This window comes from Oncorhynchus nerka, linkage group LG18 (assembly GCF_034236695.1).
Source record: "Oncorhynchus nerka isolate Pitt River linkage group LG18, Oner_Uvic_2.0, whole genome shotgun sequence".
NCBI classification, from domain to species: domain Eukaryota; kingdom Metazoa; phylum Chordata; class Actinopteri; order Salmoniformes; family Salmonidae; genus Oncorhynchus; species Oncorhynchus nerka.
The window spans coordinates 78,362,175-78,374,674 of record NC_088413.1 but is presented as its reverse complement, the minus strand read 5'-3'; the positions used below and the strand labels follow the sequence as shown (position 1 = coordinate 78,374,674).

At 46.6% G+C, this 12,500-nt stretch overlaps 1 pseudogene; it reads right to left on the bottom strand.

Moving 5' to 3' along the window:
* Positions 1–12,500, bottom strand: part of LOC115124657 (prospero homeobox protein 1-like) — a 67,314-nt pseudogene that overhangs the window by 18,973 nt on the left and 35,841 nt on the right.

Below are 12,500 nucleotides of genomic sequence, written 5' to 3'. Positions count from 1 at the left end.
TCTAACTACACCTGCCATTATCATAGTTCTATCTACACCTGTCATTATCATAGGTCTAACTACACATGTCATTATCATAGTTCTATCTACACCTGTCATTATCGCAGGTCTAACTATACTTGTCATTATCATAGTTTTATCTACACCTGTCATTATCATAGTTCTATCTACACCTGTCATTGTCATAGTTCTATCTACACATGTCATTATCATAGTTATATCTACACCTGTCATTATCATAGTTCTAACTCCACCTGTCATTATCGTAGGTCTATCTACACCTGTAATTATCATAGTTCTATCTACACCTGCCATTATCATAGTTCTATCTACACCTGCCATTATCATAGTTCTATCTACACCTGCCATTATCATAGTTCTATCTACACCTGTCATTATCATAATTCTATCTACACCACGAGGAGGCAAAAAAATCTTTTTTTTTATTCATCTTTTAACCTGGTGGGGATGACAATCTCTCTTTCTCTCTGTTCATTAATCAAAACCTCCACCTGGTATTTCTGTCTGTCATTGTGTGTGTGTGTGTGTGTGTGTGTGTGTGTGTGTGTGTGTGTGTGTGTGTGTGTGTGTGTGTGTGTGTGTGTGTGTGTGTGTGTGTGTGTGTGTGTGTGTGTGTGTGTGTGTGTGTCTGTTTGTAGCCGAGCATTGGGTCAATAACCGAAAGGTCGCTGGTTTGAATCCCCAAGCTGACTAGGTGCCCTTGAGCAAGGCCCTTAACCCTAATTGCTCCTGTAAGTCGCTCTGACTAAGAGAGTCTGCTAAAATGGAAAATGTGGGTGTGCTCTGTGTGTGTGTTTCTGTGTGTTCAGTGGAGGGGAAAAACAGCTTTGACATGGAGATTAGAACAGACATTGTCTCATAGGAACAAGGGATGAGAGAGAGGGAGGGATGAGAGGAGAGAGAAAGAGCGAGGGAGGTATTTTTCAGGGAGGCTTTGTGTCGGGAGGGGATGGGGAGACGGACAAAAGAGCAACGCAACTGGAACGTGACAATTCAGCAATTAACACACACACACACACGCACGCACGCATGCATGCTCGCACGCACACGCACACACACACACACGCGTTAACAGAAGCAGACTGAGACTGTATTGTTGACTATATGTTTCTTAAAAGTTGAAAAATAAAGCTTCACATTTTACTAATATATATTATTATACATTATTTTATATTCCCAAATATATCAGCATCAAGTTGTATTTCATTTTTGTCAAGCATTAAAGGTGTGTTAATCCTTTCTGTAATGTTGCACAGATGCAGTATCTTAATTTGATCATCCTGTTGTTGCAAGCTTGTGGTGTTTGAAAAAAAAGGCTTCAAAAAATGTGTAATTTCCTCTTTTAAAATGTTGTTTTGCCCTAACTATAAATGTATCAACCTCTAAAAAAAATCACATTAATTATAATCCACATGACATTTCACATTTCCTGTTGATGCAGGATTATTTTTCCACTGTGAGGAATTGGGTCAAATTAAGATACAACATCTGTAGTGGTGTTACTTGTCAGACACTGGCTTCCAGAGGCCGTTCCCACCGGATGGATATTACACACAGACAAACACACACACACACACACACACACACACACACACACACACACACACACACACACACACACACACACACACACACACACACACACACACACACACACACACACAACACACACACACACACACACACACACACACACACACACACACACACACACACACACACACACACACACACACACACACACACACACACACACACAGCAACACACATGCACTAATTACATAGTGAAAGTGCCTGAGTTTTGAGCAGGCCATCATCTCTGTGTTGAGACGTAGAGGGTGAGGGGAGAGAGTGGTGTGTCTTCAGGGAGTTAGAAAGAGTCCTTAAGACCTTCGTTAAGAGCTCGTTAGAACTCGTTAGTGACAAGGAGTAAGCTCTAATTACTAATTACACGCTCGTTAGCATTCGGCGGTCCCGTTCCGTGAGCTTGTGTGGCCTACCACTTCGCGGCTGAGCCGTTGTTGCTCCTAGACGTTTCCACTTCACAATAACAGCACTTACAGTTGACCGGAGGGCCAGATCAAGACATTTTACAAGGTCACTTGTTGGAATGGTGGCTTCTTATGGTGGTGCCACGTTTGAAGGTCACTCAGCTTTTCGGTACGGGCCATGCTACTGCCAGTGTGTGTCTATGGAAACTGCTGTGTGCTCGATTCGATACACCTGTCAGGAACGGGTAGCCACATACTTAGCTTATGTCTCTCTGTGTCTGTGTACTGTATATATGTGTGTGTAGTGTGTTGTGTGTTTGTGCGTGTGTAATTGTGTGTGTGTAACGGTAGTCAGTTCAACCCACTTCCCACAGTAAGGATCTCCCATTCCCAGAGCCTCCCTCTCTATTCAAGTCCAATTAGGAAGTAATTTATCCCCCACAGCAACTAACTGATCTGCCCAACACATTGTTCTCCTAGGGATGGGGGTGGAGGGAGAGAGAGAGAGAGAGACAGAGAGAGAGAGAGAGAGAGAGAGAGAGAGAGAGAGAGAGAGGGAGAGAGAGAGAGAGAGAGAGAGAGAGAGAGAGAGATGGAGAGAGAGGGAGAGAGAGAGAGAATTGAATTGAATTGAATTGAATTGAGAGAGAGAGAGAGAGAGAGAGAGAGAGAGAGAGAGAGAGAGAGAGAGAGAGAGAGGAGAGAGCGAGAGCGAGAGAGAGAGAGAGGGAGAGAGAGAGAGAGAGAGAGAGAGGAGAGAGAGAGAGAGAGGAGAGAGAGAGGGAGAGAGAGAGGGAGAGAGGGAGAGAGAGAGAGAGAGAGAGAGAGAGAGAGAGGGAGAGAGAGAGAGGGAGAGAGAGAGAGAGAGAGAGAGAGAGAGAGAGAGAGAGAGAGAGGAGAGAGAGAGAGAGAGAGACACTTGAATCAAACCTCACCCTGATTTGGTGTACAGTATGTTAATTAATGCCGTTGAATGTGATGACACCATTTCGCAGGACACGATGATCTAAACACCAGCAGATTTCAGGAGGAATGGCATTAATATAATAATCCCACGAAGGATTAGTGTTTGAGATTGTTCGATTTATTTTGTTTAGATGAAATTAGATTAAGCGAGTAGAGAGAGAGAGAGATTAGTCATAGAGCCCATTGCCCTTTATGGTTGTGAGGTCTGGGGTCCGCTCACCAACCAAGACTTCACAAAATGGGACAAACAGAGACTCTGCACGCAGAATTCTGCAAAAATATCCTCCGTGTACAACGTAAAACACCAAATAATGCATGCAGAGCAGAATTAGGCCGATACCCACTAATTATCAAAATCCAGAAAAGAGCCATTAAATTCTACAACCACCTAAAAGGAAGCGATTCACAAACCTTCCATAACAAAGCCATCACCTACAGAGAGATGAACCTGGAGAAGAGTCCCCTAAGCAAGCTGGTCCTGGGGCTCTGTTCACAAACACAAACACACCCTACAGAGCCCCAGGACAACAGCACAATTAGACCCAACCAAATCATGAGAAAACTTACTTATCATGATTACTTAACACATTGGAAAGAATTAACAAAAAAACAGAGCAAACTAGAATGCTATTTGGCCCTACACAGAGAGTACACAGCGGCAGAATACCTGACCACTGTGACTGACCCAAAATTAAGGAAAGCTTTGACTATGTACAGACTCAGTGAGCATAGCCTTGCTATTGAGAAAGGCCGCCGTAGGCAGACATGGCTCTCAAGAGAAGACAGGCTATGTGCTCACTGCCCACAAAATGAGGTGGAAACTGAGCTGCACTTCCTAACCTCCTGCCCAATGTATGACCATATTAGAGAGACATATTTCCCCCAGATCACACAGATCCACAAAGAATTCGAAAACAAATCCAATTTTGAAAAACTCCCATATCTACTGGGTGAAATGCCACAGTGACATCACAGCAGCAAGATTTGTGACCTGTTGCCACGAGAAAAGGGCAACCAGTGAAGAACAAACACCATTGTAAATACAACCCATATTTATGCTTATTTATTTTATCTTGTGTCCTTTAACTATTTGTACATTGTATATATATATTTATATATATATATATATATATATATAATATGACATTTGTAATGTCTTTACTGTTTTGAAACTTCTGTATGTGTAATGTTTACTGTTCATTTTTGTTGTTTTTCACCTTATATATTCACTTTGTATGTTGTCTACCTCACTTGCTTTGGCAATGTTAACACATGTTTCCCATGCCAATAAAGCCCTTGAATTGAATTGAATTGATTAAGTTGTAATTGTAGTAATTAGTAATTGTAGAATAATGTGCCACTGTAATGTAACAAAGTGTGGAAAAAGTCAAGGGGTTTGAATACTTTCCCAATGCACAGTATAAATATATATATAAATATATAACCATATATAAATATATATAACTATATATAACTATATATAATCTGAGGCCATCGTATCCTTAAGGCTAGGAACAGGTACTGTACACTTAGCAACCTGGTGTCCGACGACAACTGTCGCCACGGCAGCGGAATGAGGATGTGGCGTTGCCGCTACGACGTTGTCACCGTGAATACAGGCCCGAGGGCAGCTGGTGTGTGTGTGTGTTTCTCATTTGAATAATGTGTCCTGAATCAGCCGTACGCTGCTTCAAACAACAAAACACACCTCGTAAATACCGCACAATCACTGCCTTTGTGTTGGTGCTGTTGTCTTGTGGTTTTAATTTGTTTGTTCGCCCCTCCCTGTCCTCTGTCCTTCTCACCGGTCCCCCCTTCTTTCTCCCAAAGAAACAGCCTGTCCAAAAAGGGTGGGAATGTGTGTGTGTGTGTGTGTGTGTTGTGTTTGTCTAGTGGTAAATGTGTTATCCTGTTGTTATGCGTTGTCTGCATAACATGTTTTGTTTTATAAATACTGTCAATAGAATCAAATTGAAGACATAAAACACATAAACCTTTGTGGGAAATATCAGGGTTCAGCGTTGACAGTGTATGTGTTTGTACATATGTGTCTGTGTCCTGTGAGAGAGATGGAGAATGTGAGGCCTCCCCCCCCCCCCCATCAGATTAAGGCCATCTATTATAATTCGGCGACAGACAGTTGGCAGAATGCTCCTCAGTGCCCCATCTGTGCCAGTATCTCTCTCTCACACACACACACACACACACAAACACACACACACACACACACACACACACACACACACACACACACACACACACACACACACAGGGGAACTGTGTTACTATGTCACTGTGAATACTGTGAATACTGTGCTACTATGTCACTGTGAATACTGTGAATACTGTGAATACTGTGAATACTGTGAATACTGTGCTACTATGTCACTGTGAATACTGTGAATACTGTGAATACTGTGAATACTGTGAATACTGTGCTACTATGTCACTGTGAATACTGTGCTACGATGTCACTGTGAATACTGTGAATACTGTGAATACTGTGAATACTGTGCTACTATGCCACTGTGAATACTGTGCTACTATGTCACTGTGAATACTGTGCTACTATGTCACTGTGAATACTGTGAATACTGTGAATACTGTGAATACTGTGAATACTGTGCTACTATGTCACTGTGAATACTGTGCTACTATGTCACTGTGAAGACTGTGCTACTATGTCACTGTGAAAGGAGTGGAGAGGAGAGGAGTGGAGAGGAGAGGAGTAAAGAGGAGAGGAGTGCAGAGGAGAGGAGAGGAGAGGAGAGGAGTGGAGAGGAGAGGAGTAAAGAGGAGAGGAGTGCAGAGGAGAGGAGAGGAGAGGAGAGGAGAGGAGAGGAGAGGAGAGGAGTGGAGAGGAGAGGAGTAAAGAGGAGAGGAGTGCAGAGGAGAGGAGAGGAGAGGAGAGGAGAGGAGAGGAGAGGAGAGGAGAGGAGAGGAGAGGAGAGGAGAGGAGTGGAGAGGAGATGAGAGGAGCAAAGAGGAGAGGAGTAAAGAGGAGAGGAGATGAGAGGAGCAAAGAGGAGAGGAGATGAGAGGAGTAAAGAGGAGAGGAGAGGAGTGGAGGGAGAGGAGAGAGGAGAGGAGAGGAGAGGAGAGGAGAGGAGAGGAGTAAAGAGGAGAGGAGAGGAGAGGAGAGGAGAGGAGAGGAGAGGAGAGGAGAGGAGAGGAGAGGAGAGGAGAGGAGAGGAGAGGAGAGGAGTAAAGAGGAGAGGAGAGGAGAGGAAGTGCGAAGCTTACCTTGACGTCTGAGAAGAACGTCTTGAGCATGTTGGATGAAGGGTATCTGCTGTAGAAAAACATGAGCTTGGCTTTCTTCAGATGGTTGGGAGACAAGCCCTCCTGTATCTGACATGGCCTCAGTCAAGGAACGCAGTACACATTTAAATTTCAGTCTTTTACAGAGCGACTTTCAGTTAGTCCATTCATCTTAATTAAAGTAGCTCGGTAAGACAATCACATCAGTTAGTCCATTCATCTTAAAACTTCTCAAAACTTTTATCTAAATTTCCGACTGATTGACATGCCCAAAGTAAACTGCCTGTTGCTCAGGCCCTGAAGCCAGGATCTGCATATAATTGGTACCATTGGAAAGAAAACACTTTGAAGTTGGTAGAAATGTTAAAATAATGTAGGAGAATATAACACAATAGATATGGTAGGAGAAAATCCAACGAATAACAAACTGGAATTATTTTTATGAGAGACCATTAGAAATGCAAGAGAAAGGTCATATTGTAAAATAGCTCCCTGGCTGCAATTCCCATGGCTTCCACAGGGTGTCAGCAGTCTATGTTTAAGGTTTCAGGTTTAAAACTTCAAAAACGAATAAGAAAGTTTTAGTGTCAGGACACAGACTTGGAAATCCGTGTCTTTGCGCGCCACGACGAAGTTGCACACCTGCAAAAATCGGTTTCCTTTTGAACTTCTTTCCCAGAAGATATATTATAGATTGATTACATTTTAGGGTGTCCGGGGAGTAAACATAAACGTATTTTGACTTGTTGAAAAATGTTAATCACAAAACGTTATAGCTGGGACCCTTTGGATGACAAATCAGAGGAAGATTTTCAAACAAAACGACACTACATGTTACAGCTGGGACACTTTGGATGACAAATCAGAGGAAGATTTTCAAACAAAATGACACTACATGTTACAGCTGGGACCCTTTGGATGACAAATCAGAGGAAGATTTTCAAAAAGTAAGTGAATATTTAATCTTTATATTTGAATGTAAGAAACCTGTGCCGGTGGAAAAAATATTTTGATGTTGTGGCGCCGTCCTCAAACAATCACATGGCATGTTTTCGGTGTAATAGCTACTGTAAATCAGACAGGGCAGTTAGATTAACAAGAATTTAAAGCTTTCAGACGATATAAGACACTTATATTTACCTAAATGTTTAAAATCCATAATATTTATTAGAATTGATTTGATTTACGTGCCCTGCAGTCCCACCGATCCTTAAAGCAGCTAGGTAAGACAACCATATCAGTCATAGTATGTAAAACCTTTTTTGTTTCTTTCGTTTTTTTGTTGTTGAATTTTACCCCTTTTTCTCCCCAATTTCGTGGTATCCAATCGTACGGGCTCGCGAGAGACGAAGGTTGAAAGTCACGCGTTCTCCGATACACAACCCGACCAAGCCGCACTGCTTCTTAACACAGCGCGCATCCAACCCGATCTTGGTTAGCGCGCACTGACGCCCGGCCCGCCACAGGAGTCGCTGGTGCACGATGAGACAAGCATATCCCTACCGGCCAAGCCCTCCCTAACCCGGACGACGCTAGGCCAATTGTGCGTTGCCCCTCAGACCTCCCGGTGCGGCCGGTTACGACAGAGCCTGGGCGCGAACCCAGAGTCTCTGGTGGCACAGCTGGCGCTGCAGTACAGCGCCCTTAACCACTGCGCCACCCGGGAGGCCCGTGTAAAACTTTTATACCAATCTGTTAGCCTAACTTACTTTTCAACAGTAACCCACAATTCAAAATGATGATTTAAAATCAAAACTCTTTACACACACACACACACACACACACACACACACACACACACACACACACACACACACACACACACACACACACACACACACACACACACAAGTGCCCAGAGTGTGCCCAGAGCGTGTGTGTGTGTGTGTGTGTGTGTTGGAGAACAGCTGTGCCCTCTCTCTGTGGCGTGCTGCCATTAACAGTTCTATAATCTATCAGACAAGAGGGGACACAGGGGACCAATCAATAGAGGCCTGCAAGTTCAATTAACACCCACCCCTCCCCCTGCCATCCCCTAAAGAGGTCCTAAATCTCACCCCTCTGGAGACACAAGGGGAGAGGGCGGGGGGAAAGAGGCGGAGAGAGGAGACACAAGGGGAGAGGGGAGAGGCGAGAAAGGAGAGGAAAGGGGAGAGGGTAGAGGAGAAGAGAGAAAAGAGAGGAGAGGAGAGGAGAGGAGAGGAGAGGAGAGGAGAGAAGAGAAAAGAGAGGAGAGAGGAGAGAAAGGAGAGGAGAGGGTAGAGGAGAGGAGAGGAGAGAAATGAGGGAAGAGTAGGGAAGAGGGGAAGAGGGGAGTGCCCTTTAAGCTCATCACTAAGCCTGGGACTGAAACCTATTTTATTATATACCAGTTTTGATGTAGGAACCGGTTTGGGTTTTTAGTTTACCTTCTATAACAGTATTTTAATGTTTGTTTTGTAAATGTGATATGAAACTCACACCAAGCCCTGCCCCCTTCCACACCAAGCCCTGCCCCCTTCCACACCAAGCCCCACCCCCTCTCTCACCAAGCCCTTAACCCTTCCACACCAAGCCCCATCCCCTCCCTCACAGAGCCCCCTTCCTCAACAAGCCCCACCCCTCCCTTACCAAAACAAGCCCTTCCCCCATTCACACCAAGCCCCACTCCCTCCCTCACCAAGCCCTGCCCTCTTCCACACCATGCCCCACCCCTCCCTCACCAAGCCCTGCCCTCTTCCACACCATGCCCCACCCTCTCCCTCACCAAGCCCTGCCCTCTTCCACACCAAGCCCCACCCCTTCCCTCACCAAGCCATCTTCCACACCAAGCCCCACCCCTCCCTCACCAAGCCCTGCCCTCTTCCACACCATGCCCCACCCCTCCCTCACCAAGCCCTGCCCTCTTCCACACCATGCCCCACCCCTCCCTCACCAAGCCCTGCCCTCTTCCACACCAAGCCCCACCCCTCCCTCACCAAGCCACCTTCCACACCAAGCCCCACCCCTCCCCTCACCAAGCCCTGCCCTCTTCCACACCAAGCCCCACCCCCTCCCTCACCAAGCCACCTTCCATACCAAGCCCCACCCCTCCCTCACCAAGCCCTGCCCTCTTCCACACCATGCCCCACCCCTCCCTCACCAAGCCCTGCCCTCTTCCACACCATGCCCCACCCTCTCCCTCACCAAGCCCTGCCCTCTTCCACACCAAGCCCCACCCCCTCCCTCACCAAGCCATCTTCCACACCAAGCCCCACCCCTCCCTCACCAAGCCCTGCCCTCTTCCACACCATGCCCCACCCCCTCCCTCACCAAGCCCTGCCCTCTTCCACACCATGCCCCACCCCCTCCCTCACCAAGCCCTGCCCTCTTCCACACCAAGCCCCACCCCTCCCTCACCAAGCCACCTTCCACACCAAGCCCCACCCCCTCCCTCACCAAGCCCTGCCCTCTTCCACACCAAGCCCCACCCCCCTCCCTCACCAAGCCACCTTCCACACCAAGCCCCACCCCTCCCACACCAAGCCCCACCCCCTCCCTCACCAAGCCACCTTCCACACCAAGCCCCACCCCCTCCCTCACCAAGCCCTGCCCTCTTCCACACCAAGCCCCACCCCTCCCTCACCAAGCCCTGCCCTCTTCCACACCATGCCCCACCCCCTCCCTCACCAAGCCCTGCCCCCTGTCACTCAAGGAATGAACACGAAGTCACAATCATTTTCTTGCCGTTCAGTCAGATAGATGCAGGGAGATGTTGGTAACAATTGTGCTGCTTTCTACAAGTGTTCTATAATTACACTATTAAATAGTTTGTGTATTTTACTGTTCGCTAGTTTGTCTTTTCTTAGCAAGTTCAAGCTAAAAATAAATTGTATTAGACGCTAATGCTAATCGATACTTAGCTGGCTAGCTAGCTTGCTTAACGTACTAAGAGTCAGAGGAAACGTAGCTAGCAAATACAGCCTGATACCAGTGCTGATGTTGGCTTAGATAACCATGTTGTTAACCATGTTGTTTGTGAAATGGTATCTTCTAGATCAGAGAGGAATAGGCGAAGCATGAATATTTTAGCTAGCTAGCTACATGAGGTCAGAAAACATGTAACATCTAATTAGGTTCCCATGGAAACACTGACACACCAACAGATTTTTTCCTACCCTGTCAATAATTCCTCCCTGGCTTATTAATTCGTTGTCATGGCGAACAACAATGTATTCAAGGTACTGTCCACTATATTCTAACTATAAACTTATATGAATCATTCTATTTCCATGATTCAAACAGTTCACCAATTAATTAGGCCTAGATATCATGCAGCTCTGCGGGGCAATATGCTTGTGTTTCTGCATCTACAAACACAAGCATATTGCTAGGTATTACTGTTGGAGCTACAAACACAAGCATGTTGCTAGGTATTACTGTTGGAGCTAAAAACACAAGCATATTGCTAGGTATTACTGTTGTAGCTACAAACACAAGCATATTTCTAGGTATTACTGTTGGAGCTATAAACACAAGCATATTGCTAGGTATTACTGTTGTAGCTACAAACACAAGCATATTGCTAGGTATTACTGTTGTAGCTACAAACAAAAGCATATTGCTAGGTATTACTGTTGGAGCTACAAACACAAGCATTTTTCTAGGTATTTCACTGTGCAAATCTGTGTAGGTGACCAATAAACTTTGATTTGATTTGAGCTAGGGAGAGAGGTGGAGAGGTGGAGAGAGGTGGAGTGGAGGCCAAAGAGAGAGGGGAGGAGAGGAGGCCAGAGAGAGAGAGGAGAGGAGGAGAGAGAGAGGAGGAGAGGAGGCCAGAGAGAGAGAGGAGGAGAGGATACCAGAGAGAGGAGGAGAGGAGGCCAGAGAGAGAGAGGAGGAGAGGAGGCCAGAGAGAGGGAGGAGGAGAGGAGGCCAGAGAGAGGGAGGAGGAGAGGAGGCCAGAGAGAGAGAGGAGGAGAGGAAGCCAGAGAGAGAGAGGAGGAGAGGAGGCCAGAGAGAGAGAGGAGGAGATGAGGCCAGAGAGAGTGGGGAGGAGAGGAGGCCAGAGAGAGAGAGAGGAGAGGAGGCCAGAAGGAGAGGAGGCAAGAGAGAGAGGGGAGGAGAGGAGACCAGAGAGAGAGGGGAGGAGAGGAGGCCAGAGAGAGAGAGGAGAAGAGGAAGCCAGAAGGAGAGAGAAGGAGAGGAGGCCAGAGAGAGAAGGGAGGAGAGGAGGCCAGAGTGAGAGGGGGAGAGGAAGCCAGAGAGAGAGAGGAGGAGAGGAGGCCAGAGAGAGAGAGGAGATGAGGCCAGAGAGAGAGGGGAGGAGAGGAGGCCAGAGAGAGAGAGAGGAGAGGAGGCCAGAGAGAGAGAGAGGAGAAGAGGAAGCCAGAAGGAGAGAGAAGGAGAGGAGGCCAGAGAGAGATAGGAGAAGAGGAAGCCAGAAGGAGAGAGAAGGAGAGGAGGCCAGAGAGAGAAGGGAGGAGAGGAGGCCAGAGTGAGAGGAGGAGAGGAAGCCAGAGAGAGAGAGGAGGAGATGAGGCCAGAGAGAGTGGGGAGGAGATGAGGCCAGAGAGTGGAGAGGAGAGGAGGCCAGAGAGAGAGAGGAGAAGAGGAAGCCAGAAGGAGAGAGAAGGAGAGGAGGCCAGAGAGAGAGGGGAGGAGAGGTAGCCAGACACAACATGTGGCCTATTATTAGTATTAGTTATCTTATTCTCCAAGATGGCATAGCAGTCAGACGTCCTTTGTCCACGTCTTGTCGTGTCCCGTATATATATATATTTACATCTTTCTTCGCATTTCTTTTATATATTTTCTTTTTCAAAACACTCTCCTGCAACCTGTCTCACCAATTTAAAAAAAAGTATTATTTACCTCAAATCTGAAATCCACAATAGAAGCTAGCCAGAAGCTAGCCAGAAGCTAACCAGAAGCTAGCCGTAAGCTAACCAGAAGCTAGACATAAGCTAACCAGAAGCTATCCAGAATCTAGCCAGTTTACTGGCTAATGTTAGTATTCAGATAACCACGGTTGATGGTCATCAGCTATCCTTTAGCTCCAAAAGCTATCGCAAGTTTTGTACAATGCGACTCAGACCAGAACATACCAGACATTTACACCTGGATCTCGCAGCTAACTAGCTGCTATCCGTGTGACTATTGGCTTACGTCGATCCCGGAGCAAATCACCTATCCGGACCCGTTTTTACTGCCAACACGGAGCCCCACCGGGCCTTCACGACTGGACTACCGACGTTATCTGCCCGAGGGAGTTATCCAACTGACCCCTCCGTCGCGACGTTA